This window comes from Centroberyx affinis, unplaced genomic scaffold, assembly GCF_046629955.1.
Source record: "Centroberyx affinis isolate AG114_WGS23_722 - 3 ecotype Tasmania unplaced genomic scaffold, CSIRO-AGI_Caff_v1 ptg004087l_1, whole genome shotgun sequence".
Classification (NCBI taxonomy): Eukaryota; Metazoa; Chordata; class Actinopteri; order Beryciformes; family Berycidae; genus Centroberyx; species Centroberyx affinis.
Window position 1 is genome coordinate 283,288 of NW_027281872.1, and position 11,960 is coordinate 295,247.

Consider the following 11,960-nt stretch of genomic DNA (forward strand, 5'->3'; position numbering starts at 1 on the left):
GGAATCGTGTCATGTCTATGAATATTTTACATCCACTCACTAATCAAATATTTCACTGTTTTCAAAATCAATAAACTAGCAGGCCTATCTATGAGTGAAATGCTGGTGTCGATACCTCACTGTTTTGTTGTTTTTACAGTGTCTGATGCAAAATCCACCCATATTATTAAAAAATACCATTACACTCATTTTTGCATAGATTTATTTAGTCAATTTTAAATAACACGTCCATGGCATTTCCAATAATGGCATGGAAGTACCACAATGTCCACTGTGGTAGTTCAAGTAGTCTAGAAAAGATGGGGGGGGGGGGGTGAGAGAAAAAGTAGAGAGATCATTAGAGGGCAACAAAACTGCTGGAGAGCTTTAAGTGCTTCGCTGTAATACTGCATGAGAACTTTACAGACCAGTGGTGGGTTTCCCAAAAGCACATGTGGTAAACATGATCTAAGAAGCTTTTGGGATCACCTGACTGGAGATCTTCTCTTGCTCACCATCATAGTTCACAGCTTCTGGTCGACCTCCATGGGTGTCTCTGCTTCAGCGCGGGAGTCCGAAGGTCTCACATAACTGCATGGTGAAGATAGTGTTTACCTTTAATAACTCAATTACAACCTCTACCGTTGTTCCACTAAGTCAGACAATCAGTTCCAGTATGACCATAGGAATCTGACTATGAGCAATATTCTTAGACTTTTCCATAAGCATGTAATAATTTGGTAGGAAGATGTGCATCCTTACAACCACACTGTGAGGGTATTTGTGGTGGCATTGAATTTTCTTCTCGCTCCATTTTTGGACACATACATTCAATTAACAATCGGAGTATCAACAAAATTTGCATAGACTGAGAGAAGACCCACAGCCATTCTTACCCGGCCTGGGACTGATTGATAATGCGTGGCTGATCGATCTCCATGGGAGTCTCTTCATCCTCACCACAGGGGGATTGGAAAGGTCTCACAGAGCTAAAGTAAAACATTTGCACAGAGACGAGCAAATTAGACAGATTTATAACATCAAAAGGCTAAAAGAGCAAGACTTCCCACAGACTGTCTCATCACTTATACTCACACAATCTCACTCACTATACTCACAAACAAACAACATTTCGGTCATTACACCTTCATCATGTAAGCTTAAAAGGCAAATAGGCACCACCACCATACATCAGCAAGAATATACCGACCAGTCATCAGCTTTTTATCTTTTTGTATAGCATCAGAAGGTGATATGACAGATGTAGATTCAAAGGCAGTTTATATAAATGTAATAGTATAGTGCAACCATAATAAAACGACACTAACCTGTGAGGGCCTTGTCCACCACCACACGCCACCTGCTCATGCAAGAAGCAAAACACATATAACGCAAAATACAGAAAAAATTATACACAATATAAAATCAGTTTATTTCAAGGTTGAATGTGTACTTGAAACTAGTTGGTGGTAAACTCACGTGTTTAAAGGAAAATGTCTGGTTGCCATATACCACCACCGCAGGATTTCCAGCAGCATTGTCAACACATTGGATAGCGACATTGACCTGCAGTATCATAAAAAGTGCATTTTAAAAGTTAAAGGTGAAATGTGTCATGTACTGCCTGTATTACAATACCATACCATACTACCATACCAACCTCCAATTTATAATAATTTAGCCCCGATGTAGCCCACTTGCTAACAATGCTATCATCGCTATCAAACGATCACACTCCATAGACAATTGAATCCACACGTAAATACTAATAATAACTTCCAGTGTTGCAGTACTTTGACATACTTTGCTCCGTACCAAACACTTGTATGTTAAAACTAATTTTTGTGTAAAACGTTTAAAGATACATACGCTTTTCAGATTAAACACAAGGTCAGACATTTTGTTTTCGGTGGTCTATGTTTTTGTTACGCAGACTGTCCATACGTCATTACGCATTCAGCGCATTCAGCGCATTCAACGTCAATAGCGCACAATTCTACGTACAGTGCAGTCAGAGCTGCAAATTTCAAAATGCAATGTTCTTATAAAACCCCTTGCATGGCCTGGGTTATTTAACCTTTTTTCTATTTGGGTTTTTACCATTTTTTGTTTTTATCACAGAAGGAATAATCTATAATATGATGTTATGTTGTAAACTAAATTATGCTTTTTTTTTAAAAAATGGCATTCACTGCGATGTCTTTGTGGAAGACTGGATTTGGTTACTGCCTGTATGGAACTGTATGTTCCATACTCCAAAAAAGTATAAAGATTATTTAATTTTCCACAAAGTCAATTCATTTTAATTAACTTGTCAAATTACATAATACCAATATACTGATTCAACCTGTGTTCCAAAATAAAGTACATTAAGTTGTCAATTTTTCTATTAATTTGTTGAAAAATTGTACCCTAAAAAACCTTATAACCTTACCTGTTTTTTTGATGCCTTTGTACAGAAAGTTGATTATTTTGGCTTTTCTATCGTCCATATAAAAAAAAAACCCATCTCATTTGTAAAAGAGAGATGTAAGTAACATTTATCCGTGTAGGTTGGATTAGAGATGTCTACATTCTGAATCTTTCTCACAGCATAAGCTATACCGGGGTATGATCAAGACTGAAACCTATGTGTGGATCATTTGGTTGTTTTCCCTATATACACCACAGCGCAGAGTCTCATTTCTCATTTACAGGAAACTTCACCCGTGAAGTAACACCCTCTTCTCTTATCATCACTGCATGCTCCACTGTCCTCCACAAAGTAAGAAAAAGCACTTGCATGGTTGACATGGATTAAGCCTAGTTCTATATAAACCAAAAAATTGTCTTAGACAAGGCTTAGTCCATGTTTGTTAAAGTGGGACAATATTTACTTAAAGTGTTTTGTTAGTCCCGCCCTCCTCTCAGTTGGTCAAGTCCCAGCCCTAACATTTGTCACTCAACTGGATGAGCTGTCTGCAATGAAGCAGCATCTATACCAAGGGCGAAGCCACATCTGCAAGCAAATTTCCATGAGAAGTGATGGATCGCTGTGCGCTGCCTGTTGGGATAGCTTGAGATGTCAAATGAACTTGTGAGGCGGTGAAAAAAGTGCTACTGCCTTCCTCCATCATTGTTGTTGCTATGGGGTTCCTGCCTCACCTTGATAGCCACAACACCGCTCACCGTTGGCCGTGCCCACATCAAATGGTATACGTCCCGTCCCAAAACAACGGGGGATTCAGGCATGTACAGGGTCACACACAGACAGGTACTGTGTAATAAAGCCTATTTATTTGTTGTTTTAATGACAAAAAGTTGCATATACTGCAGCTTTAAGTATACTTAAAACAAACATTACTTTCTAACTTACTTCTTCCTCTCCTACTGTAACATCATGTAAGCTGGAATACATCTTTGTATTCTTTCTAGATCATGTGCCATTTCACCTGTGTGTCCTACTGTGTGGTATCCAGCATGCTTTGTGTCACGGGTAGGTGTGGTGAAGACCCAAACGCAGGACAGCGAGGCAGGTTGTGATCAAAGCCCCCAGGACTGGGTGTTTAATTGAACAGATAGCAGGTGACACAGAAAACCCATAAACAAGAGCTCTACACAAACTGACACAAACATAACACAATGATCCAACAAAGACTGACTGGGGACCAAGACTAATATAGGCTACACATGGGGGTTATTACAAATTAGAAACAGGAGCAGACAGGAAACATGGTACAGGAAGAACTAAAAGAACTAGACAGGAAAACACACAAAGAAATACACAAAGAAATACAAAACCTAGACAGGGCAAAAGTCACAACCATGACAGCTTTGGCTGGACACACACTACAAAATGTCACCATATTCAAGGTCCAGGAGCAAGGTCCACCATATAACATTTTTGACATTTGAATTTTTTGAAAACGTGTGTGTGTGTGTCTGTGTGTGTGTGTGTGTGTGTGTGTGTGTGTGTGTGTGTGTGTGTGTGTGAGTATGTGTTCTTGTACTCCCATCTTTGAGAACCAATTTGAGCTTTAAGCCTTCAGAGTGAGGACATTTTTGCGAAGTGAGGTCATTTTGGCCGGTCCTCTCTTCTTCAAAGGGCTATTTTAGGCTTAAGACTTGGTTTTTTAGGTTAAGGTTAGAATTAGGATTAGATTAATGTTAGGGTAAGGGGTTAAGTTAGGCATGTAGTGGTGAGGGTTAGGGTTAGGGGATAGGAATGAATGTAATCAATGGATTTTTAGGTATATAAGCTTGTATGTCAGTTTGTTTGCATGTAGGCTATGTAATTAGGTGATCATGTGTCTAGATCTGGATTTACATATACATTATGTATGTTTGTATTTATTGATGCAGCAATCCATGTGCGTTCAGCTAGCCGACAGTTTCGTGTGAAACTGCAAGAGCTAGTTCAGTTTTTCTTTCTGAATAGGTGCACAGGTGCAGACTGAGGTTCGGCTCAGTTATAGATTCATTTATAACTGGCACACACAGATGACTATACACCCAACACTGAAGCCCTAATTCAAGAAAGGTTTAAATATTTAACTAACCTCTGACAGTCATACATTTCTGCAAGAAACAGGATGTAGGCTATTGTTTCAGCATAAACCTCATCAGTGGAACATATTCTGTCACCCACATCCTGTGACATTTCGAGCTGTAGGATGTCTTAGGTCAAATGTTTGTTTTTTTTTTTTTTTAAGTTTTAATATTTACCAATACACAGGGCTTGATTATATTTTTTAATTATATATTTTGGAGGTACTTAAATGAATTTTGACCTCTACATTCAACATTCAAAAAAATCAAGATGGTGGCATGTGTAAGATCCTCTTATAAAAAAATACAAAGAACACAGCCACACCGGACCCCTGGGTGCCACCTCCAGTCCCACCCACACCATCGCTCCACCCACCCTCACCACAACACCACGCCCCCGAATACTAAATATTCCAACGGAATTAAAGTACTTTTTGTGGATTAAAAAAAGTTACATTGGACAAGCACACACACATACATACACTAAAAACAAGCACTGACCAAAGCCACACGTTCTTCCTGAATTCATTTTTTTTTTTCAAATTTGATCCTCTCCAGCTTTAGGGGCAAACATTACATTTTTCAGCCAGCTGGCATGAGATGGGGGCCACTAAACATTTTGATAACTTCACCTCAGGCAAATCTGTGAAGGCTTGTAAAAGAAAAGGGGGGCTCTCCTGTAAACCACAAAGCTAGAATTATCTGACTGGGATCAAAGAAATACAATGTGAATGATGAATTCTTCAGTGTACCATGCAGCAGCATTTTGGACAATCTCAATTCAATTAGGAGAGACTAGGATGAATGCTCAAATGAAAAACTTTATTCATGACATGAAACATGATGGAAACTCCATGGAGGAGTTTATACTACCGTCACTTAGACGATTGGCTCTCTGAAAAAGAGAGGGAAGTGACGGCTAACTCTGATTGGTTCTCTGGAAAAAGACGGAAAGTGTTCACCAACTTTGATTGGGTAAAGAGAAAGCATGAATGAATGAATGAATGAATGATTTAGGTAGTCTTCCTGATTGAAAATGCCTAATACTTCACTTGTGTTGAGGACCTACCGTAACCCCGAATGATTTTGTGCCTGTGTGTTTATAAAAGTGTGTTTAGTTTGTTAATTTATTAGTTATTTCGGTCACTTAGCATCATTGTCCCTGTTTGTAATCCTGTCTGTTCCTTATATTTTATTTTAATTTATCTTTATCCTCATGTCTGGTTTCATTTGTCTTTTATGTTTTATGTATGTATTATTTTGAATCCCAGTTTGTAAACCTGTCTCCTTATATTCTTATTTTATTTTATTTTATTTTATCTTTTACTTCACGTCTGGTTTCATTTTTAATCTGCTCTTGTCTTCTGTTCTATGTATTCAGGTTTATCCTTATTCTTATTCTTCTTACAGTCAGGAAGTTATACTCTCTCTGCAAACCAGCAGTTTTGCTCAGTAGGGCCCAAAGTGTTTTAAATGCCTCATATGTTGCTACCATAGCACTCTGGTGTTAACAGATGGAGCTTTTAAAGTCAACATTTCACTCACTACCAATCATGCATACCACCCACCCTCCACCCCAGGGACATGCAGAGAGGGACAGGACAGGTGCTCAAATGAGAAAAGGGGAATTTGCAGTGTCAAACAGTCTGTGAAATAATCTCTGTTTTAGCAGTGCAGCAATGCCTTGTTGTTATATCCCTTTACTTTACTCATCTGTTTTCTTTCTCCCCCTCATCTCTCTGCATTTCTGTCTGCCTGTAATAAATATTAAATAATATATATATGTATATATATATATATATATATATATAATATATATTTATATATATATATTAGTGATTAATCCTGTATTATTATATTTCTATCATAATAGTAGGCTACAAGCTGAAGACTCTAAACAAAATGTAACAATCTTCAAATCTTCATTGGATAGCGTCAAAACAAATAAAGTAAATAAAGTAAGTCAATCTATTATTTTCCTTGCATGATGAATATGAAGGTCAGCTAGCTGCCCTGCAACTGTCTGACTCCTCACTTGTTGTCTTGAGTCACCTGCTGTCTGAGTGTTGTCTTCTGCTTTTCTTTCTCTTTTACTTTCGCCCCTCTTGCTTCTGAGGGCGTCTTGCAGCCACTCAGTCACTATATAAGATGTACAATGAAACAAGTGTGAATTCGCAAAAGCTGCGACCACGTACACGCATGCATACACGCGGAGGGAAATTTTTGTGGACCGACCAACCGACCGACCGACCGACCAACCGACAGAGCGAGCTATAGAGCTGCTGGTCGCAGCTAAAAATTATGTTAGCAAACGAGAGAATCTGGGCTACTGGGCTAAGAAAGTCACTATTAGCAGCAGCATCAAGCTAGCTAGCAATAGTCAATTCGGTACAAGTTTCAATTAGCTACAGTGATTCATTGACAGCCTGCATGCTAAGAAATAATTGCAGGATATGTGATATATCGCCAGGTTTAACTAATGGCGGCAACTATAGGTTATTTATTAAACTAACCGATAACTACCCACAGTAGGTCTCCCTTGCTCGTTGTCCTCCTGCTGTTTTTAACTATTCGAAAAATGCCAAAAAAAACTAAAAAGTTGTTCAATTAAGAAAAAATAGAAAAGGGGCTAGCACCCCCATCCCCCCCCACCCCCCCTCTGCACGTGCCTGCTCCACCACACCCACCCCTGCAACTTGTCCCACCCCTCCACTCCACTCCACCCCTCTATCTAAGCACCTGGAATGCGCAAGCACACTTGTTTTACTAGTAGCCTACTTTTTAAATGTTTCTTGGGCTATACAGTCTTATAAACCACGTGTCATGTTGAATGCGCCTTCTTACTAATCCAATTGTTTCTTCCTCTTGGAGAAAATAAAGTTTGTCCGTTTTTTTTTAAATGAATGTGCTCTAATGTTGCACAGTGACTTGATCATCGGTTCCAGTAGATGCCAGCATTGTCCATAAAGTTACTGTTTACTGCTTTCAGGTTTTATTTCTGCTCATGGCAGTCCAGTCCAGTTAATGTGTGAGCATGAACCTGTTTTCTATTCATTGACACTACACTTTGGGGTTTGATTGTGTGCAAACCAAATAAGAGCAGATTAGATAATTCTTTATTGTCTGTTGGTACAGACAATACAGTTTTGCGTCAGAACACACTATACTGCAGTAAAAAGCAACAGAAGACAGATATTGCTACAGAATTGCCAGGCAGGCAAATCCAATATCAAATTGGCACATGGTGTGCATTATTATAATTTTTCCATTGCAGTTAATATAAAAACATGAAAGACAACAAGGGGTTTGAACACAGAGTCAAGTGATTCTTCTGTGCTGATCTAGAAAAAGTAAATCAGATGCTGTATCAATGTGTTCCAGCAGGAAGTGTTACCTTTATGCAATCAACTCATGCTATCAGTTCAGAAGCAACCTTGATGTATGACAATGATGACAATGAGCGTTGCAGTCTAGTCTCCTTGTGTTTCATCTTCATCTTATAGCACAAAGACAAAAAAGGGATACTTTTGATTGAAGGTGTTTCAACACAAGTATTCACTCCAGGGGAGTGTGAGTCCGCTTTGTGAATGCTCCAGCTGCTCTCTCACCCCATGGTGACCTGCAGGCTAAATGCCAGCTTTAGTGATCTTCAGTGCTTGACTTCTTACACTCGCACTCCCTCACACACACACACACACACAGGCAGGATAGTGACATTAGGTTCATTCTGTTGTGAGCAGCTGATCCCCTAATCAGGGATTACGCCGCAATCTGAGGTTAAAAGGTCTGCAGGAAGACACACACGCACGCACACACACGCACACACACACACACACACACTGACGTAGGGTTTAAATGTATGCTGTAACATCAACAGCAGTGCACTCAGATTCAGTAACTCTGACAAGATGTAAGGATAAAGGATCAAGTCAAAAAAGCATTATGATCAAGATAAAACAAGGCTGTTTTTCTTATTCTCAGGGTTTTCACCTGACAGTGACAATAGGAGAGTTGGCAAATATTATGCAACAGATACTAAGACACATTGTCACACTCACAAAGGCAGAAAGACAGACAGAAAGGCACACACACATATACACACACACACACGCACGCACACACACAAAGGCAGAAAGACAGACAGGCACACACACGCACACACACACATGCACAAAGGCAGAGAGACAGTTTGCCACTCTCTCTCTCTCTCTCTCTCACACACACACACACACACACACGCACTCACACACACACACCCTCCAGCAGTTTTCTGGAACCTGTCTCTTCATTCTGAACATAAACAGTTGTGACAATCAAGTACATGTTTAACACACACACACACACACACACACACACACACACACACACACACAGACACAATTGTAATTTCTTGCTTCCACTGTTTTCTTGTATCCAAACACGCTTCACTGATAACACTGATAACACTTCATGTTATGTAGCCTGTACAGTGGATAATCTGCAGTGTAAACCTTGGCAATATTTAGTCTTATCAAACATCCGGACCATGAGTTTTGATAGATTCAACAGAAAGCAGTGTAAACAATACACCTGAATGCATGGTAGACCAAGAAAAGTCACACATCTATTGACTAGGTTTGTGGGTAGATATGACAGAATTATGTAGCAACTGTATGCTGTAGGTGGGGAGATGGGAGAGGGGAAAACCAATGGAAACTATTAGCCCTGCACATTCTCTCTTTGTGCTAATGTTGAAATAACAGTAACATTTAACTATTTCTAGAACTGAGGAACTGTGTGGCAATGTCCACTTTGCTATACATTTAGGTTTAGTTTGAAACCCACTTACATTGACTACATGTCTAGGGACAAAAGGAGCAATGACTGACGACTGTGACAAGATATTATTATTTAGTCAATGTGATAAATATTAGACGTTGATCACCAAACTGTCTTGCACACACAGAGCACATACAGTCCTGTCCTGAATGCTCCCCTGGTGTGAGCTTGTTTTTATTTATTAATGTTTTTTTTTTTTGTTGTTTTTTTACATATGGCTTCCAAAATATTTCTGGCAATTCCTAGGCTACTTGATACTTTGCTCTCAATTATCATAATAAAAACATCAGGGATCAATTTCAGTGTCACATCTTGCCATACCCAAATGACACCCACGCTGGAAACCCCTCAAGCACCCCGGGGGGTGTCCCGGCCCCAGGGGTGCTTGCGGCCGGGACACCTGCCTTTGTGAATTGACGCCCCCTGTAGACTTAAAAACTTCCAAATTGAAACACTAGTTAATTGAGGACACTAATTGTAGTCAGACTCTTATCCAACGCTGATTGGTCCGTTCCTCCCAAGTCCCGCCCCTCTGGTGCTACAACCAGCCCCTCCCCTCTCGTCTCTCTGCGGCGCACAACCCAAGTCAATAATGAAATAGGCGATACGGCAAGCGGGCAGGCGCAGCGGGGCTAGAAGTTCACCTTGCCTTTTGAAGCCGATGCTGTGTGCTTAGAGGGCGAGTGAGGTCAGGCGAAACCGCGGGAGGAGGATGAAGTAGTTTGTTTTAAAACAGGTGTCAGTCAGCCGGGACAGAGCAGAGCAGAGTCACCTCTCGTCCTGTATGCGGTCGGATCCTGCGCTCTCCATGAACACGCTCGGCAGGCACACAGTTTCACCGCATTCACTTGCAGCCGCGATGGTTCAATGTCCTGTTTAATGGTCGAGGTATGTAGACTTACACCTGCATGTCCACTTCACCCCTACGGACAGACAGAAGTAGGCTTGTACACAGTCACACACTGTTTTACAGAGTTGATTTGAAGTAGGCCTCCGCTGATTAAGCCCTAAGGAAAAATCACATTCCTATAATATTCCAATAGGGACTTGCAGTGTGTCTTTGGTACTCAGTAGTGAGTTTATAGTGACCTTATCGTACTTTATGGTATTTTTTATCTGCTATGTTATCATATAATAGGCTATTACTATATTATTGATATAATATATATGTTTATATGTTTTTGGTTCTCAATAGTGAATCTATAGTGATCTTATGGTGCTTTATGGTATTTCAGTTGTGGCTCAATAGGCTTATAAGTTACAGTGTTTTGGTGCAGACTCCCTTTCATTATATACAAGCTGCAGTGATAGGCTACAGTAGGCCTTGTGTATTATTGCAATGTGTCACGTCAGTGTATTGACAGCTTTACAGCAAAGTCGACCTGCAGCCTGGACGCTGCAGAGCGCAGGGAGACCAGGGACCTCAGCTCCGTTTACTCTCCTTTTTAGACTCATAGGAATTCATAAAATACAGCATAGTGAGTAGTATCAAAGTGATGTGAGTTATATGAAGATAGGGCATTTTAAGGAATCAAAAAGCATGAATGAATACTAATATTCGTGTTTTGTTGGTTATATATTATATTTGGTGATATTAGGGGTTGTTTTGCTTATGCTTTTTACCCACCTTGTTATTTGCCATTACATCACATAGCAGACAGCTAACCTGGAGGAAATTCTACTGCAGGGTTTTCTTCAGCTTTGTTCCATCTGAAAGACTTTGTCTGTGTGTCAAAGTAGCTGCTTTGGGCTTTAAATTCCCTTTGTTTTCACACTGAGGTAGTATTAGTCTAGACTACGTTTTGAAAAGATATATTTGTGAACTATTTTTCCTACATGCTTGTAGGTATGAAGTGGGAATTCCACTGTAACCTGTAATGTAGTGGTTTCTGGGTTTCTGGGTTTCTGTCGCCCTCTGTCAAAGTGTGTAGGCTATAACTAACATGCACACACACACACACACACACACACACACAAGGAAAGTGTTAGTCTTGATCATGGAGAATATTCACATGGTTTAAAAGTTCTCTCAGGATCATTATGGCGAGGACACACACACACACACACACACACACACACCATAACTCCATAAAACTAATCGATACCTGCACCACTTATCCAAAACCTTTTTCCCCCCTTCAGATGTTTTGATTACATTAAAGACTATGCTTACACAACATGTAATTATGTATTAAAAAATGTAGTACACACTCTCAGAAAACAAGGTACAGACTTGTACGCTGTAAATCAGAATGATACCAAACTTGGTTAAAACAGTTATCAAATGCTTCCCAACATCTGAAACCATTTTCAGATTTACGTTTTTTGCCCAGCTCTGGTGAACATGCAGGAGAGAATGAACAGACCTGTCCTATGTAAACAGTTTGACAACAGCAAGCCATGAGCAGACCTAGAGAGAGAGAGAGAGAGAGAGAGACAGAGAGAGACAGAGAGAGACACAGGTCAAGAGAGCTGCCCAGTCCAGGACGCTGACATGGAAGAAGAATGGGGTGAGGATAGAGCTAGAGATAGTGCAAGGGAGTAGTGACAAAGGACGTCCTGTAAACAGCGATAAACATGTCAAAAACACGTGGGATGGATGACTGATCAATGTTTGCATCTGGTTTGTCTCCATC

The 11,960-nt window shown here is 40.1% G+C and overlaps 1 long non-coding RNA gene across 1 annotated transcript; it reads right to left on the reverse strand.

Annotated features, from left to right (window-relative positions):
• Window positions 1–185: 185 nt before the first annotated feature.
• LOC139663676 (uncharacterized) lies at window positions 186–2,628 on the reverse strand. Its single transcript, XR_011696726.1, has 6 exons — window positions 2,414–2,628; window positions 1,459–1,545; window positions 1,308–1,339; window positions 876–968; window positions 495–570; window positions 186–290 (listed from the first exon to the last, which is right to left on the reverse strand). It is a non-coding gene; the product is annotated as an uncharacterized lncRNA (long non-coding RNA).
• Between the last annotated feature and the right edge of the window lie 9,332 nt (window positions 2,629–11,960).